This window comes from Pseudorasbora parva, chromosome 1 (genome assembly GCF_024679245.1).
Source record: "Pseudorasbora parva isolate DD20220531a chromosome 1, ASM2467924v1, whole genome shotgun sequence".
Lineage (NCBI taxonomy): Eukaryota > Metazoa > Chordata > Actinopteri > Cypriniformes > Gobionidae > Pseudorasbora > Pseudorasbora parva.
The window spans coordinates 55494387-55506107 of record NC_090172.1 but is presented as its reverse complement, the minus strand read 5'-3'; positions in this window follow the sequence as shown (position 1 = coordinate 55506107).

The following is an 11721-nucleotide window of genomic DNA, read 5'->3' as shown; positions in this document are numbered from 1 at the left end:
ACTGACCATAAAGGTATATCAATCTCAATTAATATACATGGTCCAACTGATTTTCAATTTAAAAGGGGTTATTGGAAATTGAATAAAAAGTTATTACATAATGATAAGTTTAAAATTATGGTATCAAAGTTAATTGACAAGCACTGGTTTCAGGCTAAAATAACACATTGTTATGGTGAACATTGGGAAATAATGAAGTACAAAATCAGGAATCTAGCCATTTCAATGGGGAAATCGATTGCTTCAGTTAAAAGACAAAATGAATATAGTGTTATTGAAGAAATAATGCGGCTTTCCAGTAAAGGTAATTTGAATACACAGGAATTGATGGATTTGTCATTGTTACAAGTACAGCTGGATACAATTTATCAAGAAAAAGCAGAAGGTGCATTTATTAGATCAAGATATAAATGGTTGGAACAGGGGGAAAAAAATACTAAGTATTTTTTTAATTTGGAGAAAAGAAATGGTGAACTGACCTCCATTAGTAAATTGTTAATTAATAATACTGTCATTGAGGATGATAAAAAGATATCACAGTTTGTTACTTATTTTTACAAAGACCTATACACTTCCAATTGTATATCTTCTGATCTGAACAACTTCTTAGACAATGTTTTAGATAAGGCCAAAATTATTGATGAAGATTTTAAATTGTTTTGTGATGATGATTTGAAATTGGAGGAAGTTAAAGAATGTATTGGCAACCTTAAAGATAATCGTTCTCCAGGTAATGACGGACTTGTTAGTGAATTTTATAAAATGTTTCGGGATAAGTTGGCTCCATTTTTGCTAGCAGTATTTATAGAATCTATTGAAAAAGGGGAACTGCCCTCTTCTCTAAGACAAGGTGTTATTACATTAATCCCAAAGCCAAACAAAAATATTCTTCATTTAGAGAACTGGAGACCCATTAGTCTATTAAATAATGATGCCAAATTATTTGCTTTAATCTTTGCCAAAAGACTAAAAAAGGGATTAGAAAATATTATAGATGAGGAACAGACTGGATTTATTCAAGGAAGGCACATTAGTAATAATATTAGATTGATACTAGATATGGTAGACTACAATGAATATGTTTTAGAGGATAGTTTTATTTTATTTATTGATTTTCACAAGGCATTTGACACCATCGAACACACCTTTTTATTTAAAGCAATTGAATTTTTTGGGTTTGGTATTTATTTTCAAAAAGCTATTAAAACCTTATACAAAGGATGTACAAGTTCAGTAAAATTAGCAAGGGGGACTTCTGGCAGATTTGAAATAGGTAGAGGGATTAGACAGGGATGTCCGATCTCCCCCTTTTTGTTTTTATTAGCAACACAAATAATGGCCCTTCACATTAAAACTGGAAATTTTCAAGGAATTACAGCATTAGGAAAAACATTTAAGTTGTGTCAGTTTGCAGATGACACTGCCTTATTTTTGAAAGATAGGAATGAAATTATTAAAGCAGTGAAATGTATAAAAGAGTTCTCCAATGTATCAGGGCTAAGAATGAATATAAATAAATCAGTTCTGTTTCCTCTCAAAGAATGTGGTTTAATTAGCTTCTGTAATATTCCAATTGCAAATCAAGTAACATATCTGGGAGTTGTTATATGTAAAGATGAATATCTGCGTAATAATTTAAACTTCAATCCAATTATTAACAAAATCAATAAGAGGTTTAATATGTGGTTACAAAGGGATTTGTCAATTCAGGGGCGAGTACTTTTGTCAAAAGCGGAAGGAATCTCCAGATCAGTTTATGTTTCGTTATCATTGGATATCCCCCCAAAAGTTACCAAAAAATTGGATAAAATGCTTTTTGATTTTATTTGGAGAAACAAGCCACATTATCTTAGAAAAGACATTTTATGCAATTCTAAAGATCATGGTGGTTTAGAGGTGTTGAGTTATGATGCCTTAAACAATACATTTAAAATAAATTGGCTTATTCAATATTTAAAAAATAAAGACAGTATTTGGAATTCCTTTCCCAACTACCTATTCAAGCAACTAGGCGACCTCTCATTTTTATTGAAGTGCAATTATTCAATTGACAAAATACCAATTAAGCTTGCAAAATTTCATAAACAAGCTCTCATGGCGTGGACACTGGCCTACAAACATAACTTTTCACCTAGGAGATACTATATTTGGAACAACAAAGACATCCTATACAAAAATAAATCTCTCTTTTTTGAATATTGGGTCAAGAACAATATTATTTTAGTTAGTCAGCTTTTAAATAATGATGGTATTTTATTAACATATAAGGAATTTTTAAATAAATTTAAAATACCAGTCAGACCCAAAGAATTTGCTGTTATAATGGATGCAATCCCCAGAAAAGTTTTGATCCTTCTGAGGAATACATCACAGGAAGAAGATCTAAATTTTAATGATATCAAGGATAAAATATTTATTGGTAATAAAAATATTTTACAAGGTAGAGTCTCAAATAATTATATTAGAAACATACTTAATAATATTGTTTATCCTCCGGCTAGATTTTTCTGGTCTTCTGTATTCGGAGATGTGAATTGGCGTAAAGCTTGGCGAACAGTAGATAAATTCTGTATTAATAATAAAGTAAAAGAAGTGTCTTTTAAAATAATGCATAGAATATATCCAGTAAAACATGTGCTGGAACGCTTTAAATTAGATATTGATTACTCTTGTAATTTCTGTAATGGTGAAAAGGAAACAATTTTTCATTTATTTTTCCATTGCATATATACAAAAATATTTTGGATTGATGTGGAGCGTTTAATAAAAAAAAAATTGAATGTTAATTTGCAGCTGAGTGGATTTGACATATTAATATACTTAAATGATTATGGGATTGAGAAAGATAAGGCATACTTCATACAATTATTAATATTAATGGGAAAATTTCACATTCATAAAATGAAATGGTCGGACTCCAAACCTAACTTTTCTTGTTTTAAAAATGAATTCAAGCTTTATTGTTCCATTTTGTGTAATTGCACAAGTAAAAAGGCAATCAGAACTCATAACTTGGCAAGCAGGTATGACATTGTATAAAATAGCACCCTTGTCCTTTTGTTTATTATAATTTTGTTCTTGTCCTCTGGCACTGTTTTTTATTTTTACTTTTCTTTATCACTTTGTAATTTTGATTTGAATGTATATGTCTTATTGTATTGTTCTGGTTATGGCATTAATAAAAAAAAAAAATAATAAAAAAAAAAAAAAAAAAAAAAAAAAAAAAAAAAAAAAAAGTTGCGTCGTCCATATTTTTGTACGGCCTATGCTGATGCCTTCGGAGGTCACATCAAGCCACGTCCGAATCCAATGTTAGCTTCACTTCCTGTCTCTTGAGACACTTTCATCTGATCGAGTTTTAAAGGACAACTCCGGTGAGAAATGAACCTAGGGGTAATTAAAGGTGAACTATGTAGTATTTTTGCAGTAAAATATCCACTTAGGCCAGTGTTATATATTTTGTTCAGTTGAGTACCTACAATATCCCAGATTTTTCCAACTATTTGTAAATTGTGAGAAAATTGCTATTTTAACTAAGGACAGGGACGTTGCAGCATTGCATTTGAGAGAGTCGCCTGTCAATTGCGTCATATCTGCGTTACCCTCGGTTTCGGCTTTTATTTGGCAGGAGCGCTTTACTCTTAGCAGTGTGAACAACTGAACGCACGGAGTAACGTCATAACATCGTTTTAAACACACTTAAATGTATCTAATATGATAAACAGAGCTCCATTACCTCAAAATCATAACCGGAAGAGCGGATCTGTGCAGGCGCCCGGCAAATGAGTCCCGTCCCGTCATAATAAAAGTCCCGGTATTCGCAAGGCGGGTATTTGTTTAACAATTGCTCCAGCAGCTTTGCTCAGGTCCATAACACTCGGTCCTGCTCTGCTTTAGACTACAGTAACGTTAATAACCGCATGCATGAACGTGATTTCTGCCCGAGTCCTATTTTTCACCGGCTGTGATGAGAAGACCACATCTCCCAAGATGCTGCGCTCACACTTTGCGTCATCAAACTACGCATTTGTTTTGCATAGGCGCCCTCCAGTGGACAAAAGCTGCATAGTGCACCTTTAACAGATGGTTACCGAGTAGATCGTTCTCTGGGATGCATTTTCATGGAAATCGAATGTAAAGAGTTTTATCTTTAAAAACAGATTAGCTTATAACACTAGTCTATGGGGCACAGAGTAAGTGAAATTAAATCGCTAGTTAATACCACTAACAAGGCTACAAATAGCCTCACACTAACACAGTAGCATAATGAGGGTCCCTACATGCCAACCGAAGCATTGAAAACTTTGTAAGAGTACAAACAGTTTAATAAGAAGATACTTTATAAACATAGTGCCTTACACGTTCACAGACAGGCGCCATCTTGGAAAACAGTCTCGAATCATCGAGCCACGAGCGCTCTGCTAAGTGATGAACTGTGACTTGGAATCTCATATGGTCCGTTGTTTCCGGAAGAAAACACTGAACACAACAGAGAAAATAAATAAATAAAAATAAAAATGTCCATGTTATTACATTTCACAAACTTAATTCCTATCGACCAGCTCACTTAGAACAGCGCTCGTGGATCGATGAGTCGAGACTGTTTTCCAAGATGGCGCCTGTCCGTGAACGCGTAAGGCACTATGTTTATAAAGTATCTTCTTATTAAACTGTTTGTACTCTTACAAAGTTCTCAATGCTTCGGTTTGCATAGGGACCCTCATTATGCTACCGGGTTAGTGTGAGGCTGTTTTGAGCCTTGTTAGTGGTATTAACTAGCAATTTAATTTTACCACCCTGTGTCTACCCTGTGCCCCATAGACAAGCGTTATAAGCTAATCTGTTTTTAAAGATAAAACTCTTTACATTCGATTTTCATGAAAACGCATCCCAGAGAACGATCTACTCTGTAACCATCTGTTAACTACCCCTAGGTTCATTTCTCACCGGAGTTGTCCTTTAAGGCAGCATAGATGTATCCTTCACTCTCTTTGCTATCCCACAATCCTGTGCTTTCCATTCAGTGACAGTTGAGCTAAAAAAAGAAAGATGGCATCTGAAAGGTGCATTTGCTGGTCAGTTTGTGTGAATGTACGTTTTTGACCAACATTTTCCACTTCTGATGTAATTTCTAGCCTGAAATTACAACTGTAGTAATTTAATATTTGCTGTAGATCTTTAACTTGCTTAAACTTTTGCAGTGCCTCTGAAGTCTGTCCAAAATCCGTTTCGTGAGGTGCCTTTGCGCGCTAACGCTGCCTTTCTCGCTAGATATGACATCAAAAGTGGAAACCATTGGTCAAAAACTTTCATTTACACCCAAATTTACCACCAACCGCAACTTTCAGACACCATCTTTTGTAGCTTAACTTTCACAGAATTGAATGCACAGCCCTTACGAAAATTATCCGTGGTTTTACTATAGTAAAAGTGTAGCAATCATGTTTTTTTGGGGGGGGCTAATTGATTACCACAGTTTTACCACAAATACCATGGATTATGGTTTGAGTAGCAAAGTCATGGTGGTTACCATGGTTTTTTGGTTTTATTTGTAGTAAAACCATGGTTTGTAAGAGAGGATTGAGGGTTATCAAAGGGAGCAAAGGACAGGAAATGAAGCTGGATTCAGACGTGCCTTCCCACCCTGGAAAATGTCCTCTGAAGGCAGCAGTTTTTTTTATCTACTGAAATTTCTTGGAAAGATATTTTTGCAGTGTTTTGTCAGCAGAACAATCTCAAAGCACATTAAATAACAGCACAACCCACAGAAAATTTGTATGTCTACCCCTCACAGCCTCGCTGTTAAAAACAAAGATGGCACTGCTGTGAAAAAGGTCTATAGTGAAAACATTGAATACTTGCAATGAAACCGCCAACACATTTCCATTAGTTCAAGCACTTACCGGCCTATAGCTGCATTACAGACACAATACAAACACCTGGGCTCCTATTGTGGAACTGCAGGTATTTAGGGACACCTGATGTGAAGAGGGTCTAATGTTATCAATCATGAAAAGACCACACATGTGGGATGTTTGCTGTAGACACAAAGAGTGAATAGACACATTTATATACTAATAGTAGCAATGATAAACAAAACCTCACTTACTTGCCACTTTCTAGTCAGTGAGAGTTGGAACGGAAACAAAACAAACAGGCCTCATAAATGGGCTTTTCATACTTGAGTAACTCCAGGCTATCTTTAACCAAAAGTAAGGGAACGTTTAATGTTATCACTGGGTAGCCTAGGATATTGCATGCTGTGGTCGTCCTATTAATAATACCGACACCGCAAATAAGAGGATAATGCGAGTAATCATTACCCTTACCTAATTGAACTAGAGAAAGTATTTTACCAATATAATGTCTTTCATTTAGTCTCGAGTCAACATAATTTAGCTGGATCAGGGCCAATGAATGTAACACTAAACTTTATTAGGTTTTCAAATGCCGTTTATAAAAGTGTATTTATTTTATTAAACATTATTGACACTGTATACTAATAGCCTACAGCATGTTAAGAACTTAACGTGGTAATCTATTCATAGGCCTACTGCACGACTCATGTTGTGCAACGCGATGACACAGGCAACTAAACCCAAATAATTTGCAATGTTTTATTACAATATTGTTCTCTTTATAATAAAAAAGTCCCAACTATGGTCATTATTAGTTGTGCATTGCTGTTTGAGCTGCATGCGCAAACTGATCACCGGATTGGTTTACTACCATGTTAATTCTTTAACCAAATGCATCCAAATGAGATAAATCAGATATAGATAGGCCTACGCAAAATAAACAAAAATACATTCAAACTTACATCTGCACAAAACAAAAATCTGCGGACAGTAACTCCAGCTGTAAAATGGAGCCAATTAACAACTCTGGCACACTAACGATGGTTAAAGGGATAGTTCACTTTGAAATTAAATTTTGATGTGTTTTAGCTTAACTCATGGGCATCCGAGATGTAGGAGTATTTGTTTCCCCAGTAGTTTCAATTTTGATAATTTTAGGTCAAACTGTTCTTGTCTGTGCCTCACATAATGCAGGTCTATGGTCACCACCTCAAAGAGCAGACACAGAGAAGTCCAAATTAAAGAATCCCCCATCGTAAGTACACACTGATGGCCTAAGACACGAAACGAGCGGTTTGTGTGAGAAAACGAACAGTATTTATATCGTTTTTACCTCTTGTACACCACTACGTCCGACTGATCCGAGGGCACGCATGCGTGTTTCCTGTGGTGTACAAGAGGTAAAAACGATATAAATACTGTTCGTTTTCTCACACAAACTGCTCGTTTTGTGTCTTAGGCCATCAGTGTGTCCTTACGATGGGGGATTGTTTAATTTGGACTTCTCTGTGTATTCTCTTTGAGGTGGTGACCATAGACCTGCATTGTGTGAGCCACAGACAAGAACGGTTTGACCTAAAATGATCAAAATTGAAACTACTGGGGAAACAAATACTCCTACATCTCGGATGCCCATGAGGTAAGCTAAATTATATGAAAATTTAATTTCAAAGTGAACTATCCCTTTAACATCCCTATAGTACAGGTGTTGTGCCAAATTCTGACCCGATATCAAATTATTACCCAAATTATTAATAAAATTATTATTATAAATTGTAAGTGTGGGGGAGAGATTACAATTTGTGTCAGGGGTTTGGGGTGTGGTTAGGATTAGGCAAACTGGCAAAGGGGGGCACAACAGTAAATAGCACCACAGTATTCATTAGGGGATTCCAGGATTTTTGGAGCCGACTCCGATTCCTGACTCCCACTGTAATCTATGGAATTGACTCCTCGACTTCAATTACTTTACACCAAAACAGGGTCAGAAAAGACAACATTTTGCCCATCATTAACAAATGCATAGAATGAATAAATATGACCCAAGAACTGGTTATGTCCTATATTTTTCAACGTTTGCATTCATGATAACCTTATTAAACAGACATATTTAGACACATTAATAATTGTTGAAAAACCTTGATGGTTATACAACATTTAAAATGTTCTGTACTTCAGATAAAGATGAAGACATGTTTTGTGCATGGACACACATTGCTTCAGGGTTTCTTCTGGTTTTCTTTTAAAACTTTTATAAGGTAACAACTGTTTACCTGAGTGTACTGAAGGCATGAATTATTGCATACATCTATTCAGTATTGAACGCTCACACACTGACACGAGCTTTACACAATGACAGGGCCAAGATCAATTTAAAACGTGACTGCTTGACGTATTGATGAAGGTATGAATGCTAGCACATCAGTGCACTTATAATTCAACTATTCAGCTAAAAATACACCATAACATCAATTCCTTTTCTCTTAGTTTTAAAGAACATCTGCACGTCTGTTAAAAACTATAATTTTCCGCACCTGACTGCAGTTACACTCCATTAACCGATACAAAATCCTCAGTGATGCATTAAACGGGCCACATTGCCAGAGCAATCATTTATGGTTGCTTTCTAGACTTGATACATGTTGAATTTATCTGATGAAATCCATTGCAATGTGTTGAATACAATAAACCACTGGGTCTAGGCCGATGGTTTTATGAGAGACATAAAACTAGCACAGTGCAGGAGACAATGGTCAAAAGTTCAGTCTACCTGTTATGAAAATATTTCACTACAGAATTGCTGTTGACCAATCACAACCAAGCATTCTAGAGAACCATGATTAAAAATAAGGAGTTTAAGGTCTGTCACATTTATGATATGCTTCTCCTTCTCTCCTGTGATCCACACGCGCACAGAAATTACAAATCTGCAGCAACCATATCAGGAACTGGTTTTGACTGTTATACTCACTTACAACAGCGTCACCGTGGCGTGATGAAGGCTGTCCCACTCCCAATTCAAAAGCTCCCCCAAATGCATCCTTCGTTTCCCGTGAACGTGCAACAGATGGATCCTTCGCGGCCTTGAACACCAGTGATGACAGGATTACAGGACAGAAATTGCTGAATTACACTTGTAACATATTTTTTTGTATCATAAACCTAAGAATTAGGTCTCAACTTAGCCTACTTATATTACTTATTAAAAAATAGTGATTCAGATGTTGACTTATCTTACCAAGATGTGATAAGCCTATATATAGTTTACACTCTTTATTACATGGTGAAAATATTTAGACAGTTTGCGAACCCTGTTTTAATTTCAAACTATTTAATAGCTTTCAGAAATGTCACTCAACGGGAGCTTTCACAGTTGCTAGGCGACAAAAACAGTCCTCCATCCCATTTAAAGAATTAGTTCACTTGAGAATTAAAATTTTTCTGATCATTTACTCACCCCCATGTCATTCAAGGTGTACTCACCCCCAATTCATTCGTTCTTTTTTTCTTCGGTCAAAAAGAAATGAAGGTTTTTGAAGAAAACATTCCAGGATGTTCCTCCATATAGGCCTAGTGGAAGGTCCAAACTGCAGTTTTAATGCAGCTTTAAAGAGCTCTACACGATTCCAGACCATCAATAAGGGTCTTATATAGCAAAATGGCTATAAAATGGCTAAAAAAAAAAAAAAATGAATGCATGCTTTTTAACCACACATGCTCATCTTCCACTATAGCGTCCACGACTTTACGCATAGTTACGTTGGAAAGGACATGTGTGATGTGACGTTCATCTGTGTACTTAAACTCCGAGGACCCTGTACAGGGACGGGAATGATATCGTCATGTATATACTTTCCATTTTAAATGTCTGTGGAGCAGCTATCAGCTGTCATATGTGGTACCATTTGAAAGCCTAGAGCCTCTACTTTCTGGAGATGTGCATCACTTTGGCATTTGTTTTACACAAAGTAATGTATTTACACTAAATTACTCTGGTGCCATTTCCGCCTGGATTTGGCCTACCCAAATTGAAAAGCCTCCCATACACACATACAGTGGTCTAGGTTCAAAATGTTGGTGTCATTTTACAGGAAACCCTTTAAAGTTACATAAAACACTGCTAAAAGTGATAAACATGTAAGTATATGTTGTGTAAGTTGTTATAACCCCCCCCAAAAAATTAGGCGCTTTTTGATTTTTTTATATAAATACATTTTTGAAAGTGTGTAACTCAGGCCCTGTGTGCTCTAGGACCCTGCAGACAGTTTGGGCTGCTTCCAGCATGTATAATTAATTTAATGACACTGGGATATTGCATTTATATCACTGTATATGGTGGTGGGAGGGGGTGGTGGAGGGGGGTAGCAGGGTCGTGGGGGGAAGGGTCATCCCTTCAGACCCATTTGAATAAATGTGGCATACAACATGACACAGACAAACTTCATTTTTCCAATATTTTCTGTAATTTAGTGGAAACAGCCCAAAGTGTCTGCAGGTTCCTAGAGCTCACAGGGCCTGAGTTACACACTTTCAAAAATGAATTTATGAAAAAAAAAAATCAAAAAGCGCCTACTTTGGGGGGGGGGGGGGGGGGGGGGGGGTTGGGGGGGGGGTTGTTATTACAGCTTAGACAACATATACTTACATATTTCTCACTTTTAGCAGTGTTTTATGTAATTTCAAAGGTTTCCTGTAAAATGACTACAACATTTTGAACCTAGACCACTGTATGTGTGTATGGGAAGCTTTTTAATTTGGGTAGGCCAAATCCAGGCCGAAATCCCCAAAAATGGCCCTGAGTGTAAGAGGCTAGGTAGGTAAGGTAGGCCGAAAAACTTATTTTCACATCCGACATCGTTGTTTTAACTTTTTGTTTTGTAAAGGGCATTTGACTTGGTTCACTGTGTAAACACTGGGACGGTACTTCCACCTATGCGTGATCTTTCCACTGTGACTAAAGGCTGAATCCGAAATCGCCTTCACTATTCCCAACGATAGTCCACTAATACAGTTCACTTGAAGAAGTGAAAGAAAATGAGAATTCGGACAGCCGTTGCGTGTACATTGGCTGTACACTCGTTATTGCGGTTGCTACAAACATAGGAAATGCAGTTCCCGTCTTCGACCATCAGAGGTCTCATTCTCCTGAATTCTAGACTCTTTCCTAACTACATTTCCCACAATCCCGCACCTGGTTCTGATTTCCCATCACACCTGAATTTAACCTCATCACCTCCTGCACTTAAACAAACAGTTTCATTCAGCTATCTTTGCGAAGTCTTGTTTTGCACTGGTAAAACATTTCTAAGCATTATCTTCTGTTTTTGTCTGCTTGTTACTACTTTTGGACTGTCTCTCTGGTTTTTGATAGTTTGCTGCCTGTCCTTTGAATCACTGCTTTGTTTTGTGGTTTTTTGATTGTTTGCCGCCTGCCTCGACCCTCAGCCTGTTTGTAGATTACGCCCTGCCTTTCCTGCATTGCCCAGTTGTTCTGTTGACTCTGCCTGTCTGACCACCATATTAATAAAATACTGCAAATGGATCCAAACTCTGCTGACTCGTCATTACAGCGGTGCAATGTGGGATTGAATGAGTGCACTCAATAACATCCACTATGGTTTCGGACACCACTACAAATGGGTGTCCCCTCAAATAATGTCCTATTTGAGGGTGTAGGGGGCGATTTCAGATTCAGTCTAGGTAATGCATTAAGTCGTGGATGCATTTGTGGTTTGAAGGTATATATATATATATATATATATATATATATATATATATATGGATATATTGGACCCCGTTCAAGTGAAGTCAAGTCATTGTAAAAAGCGCTACAGTATAAAGGTGACTTTAACAACGCTCAGTC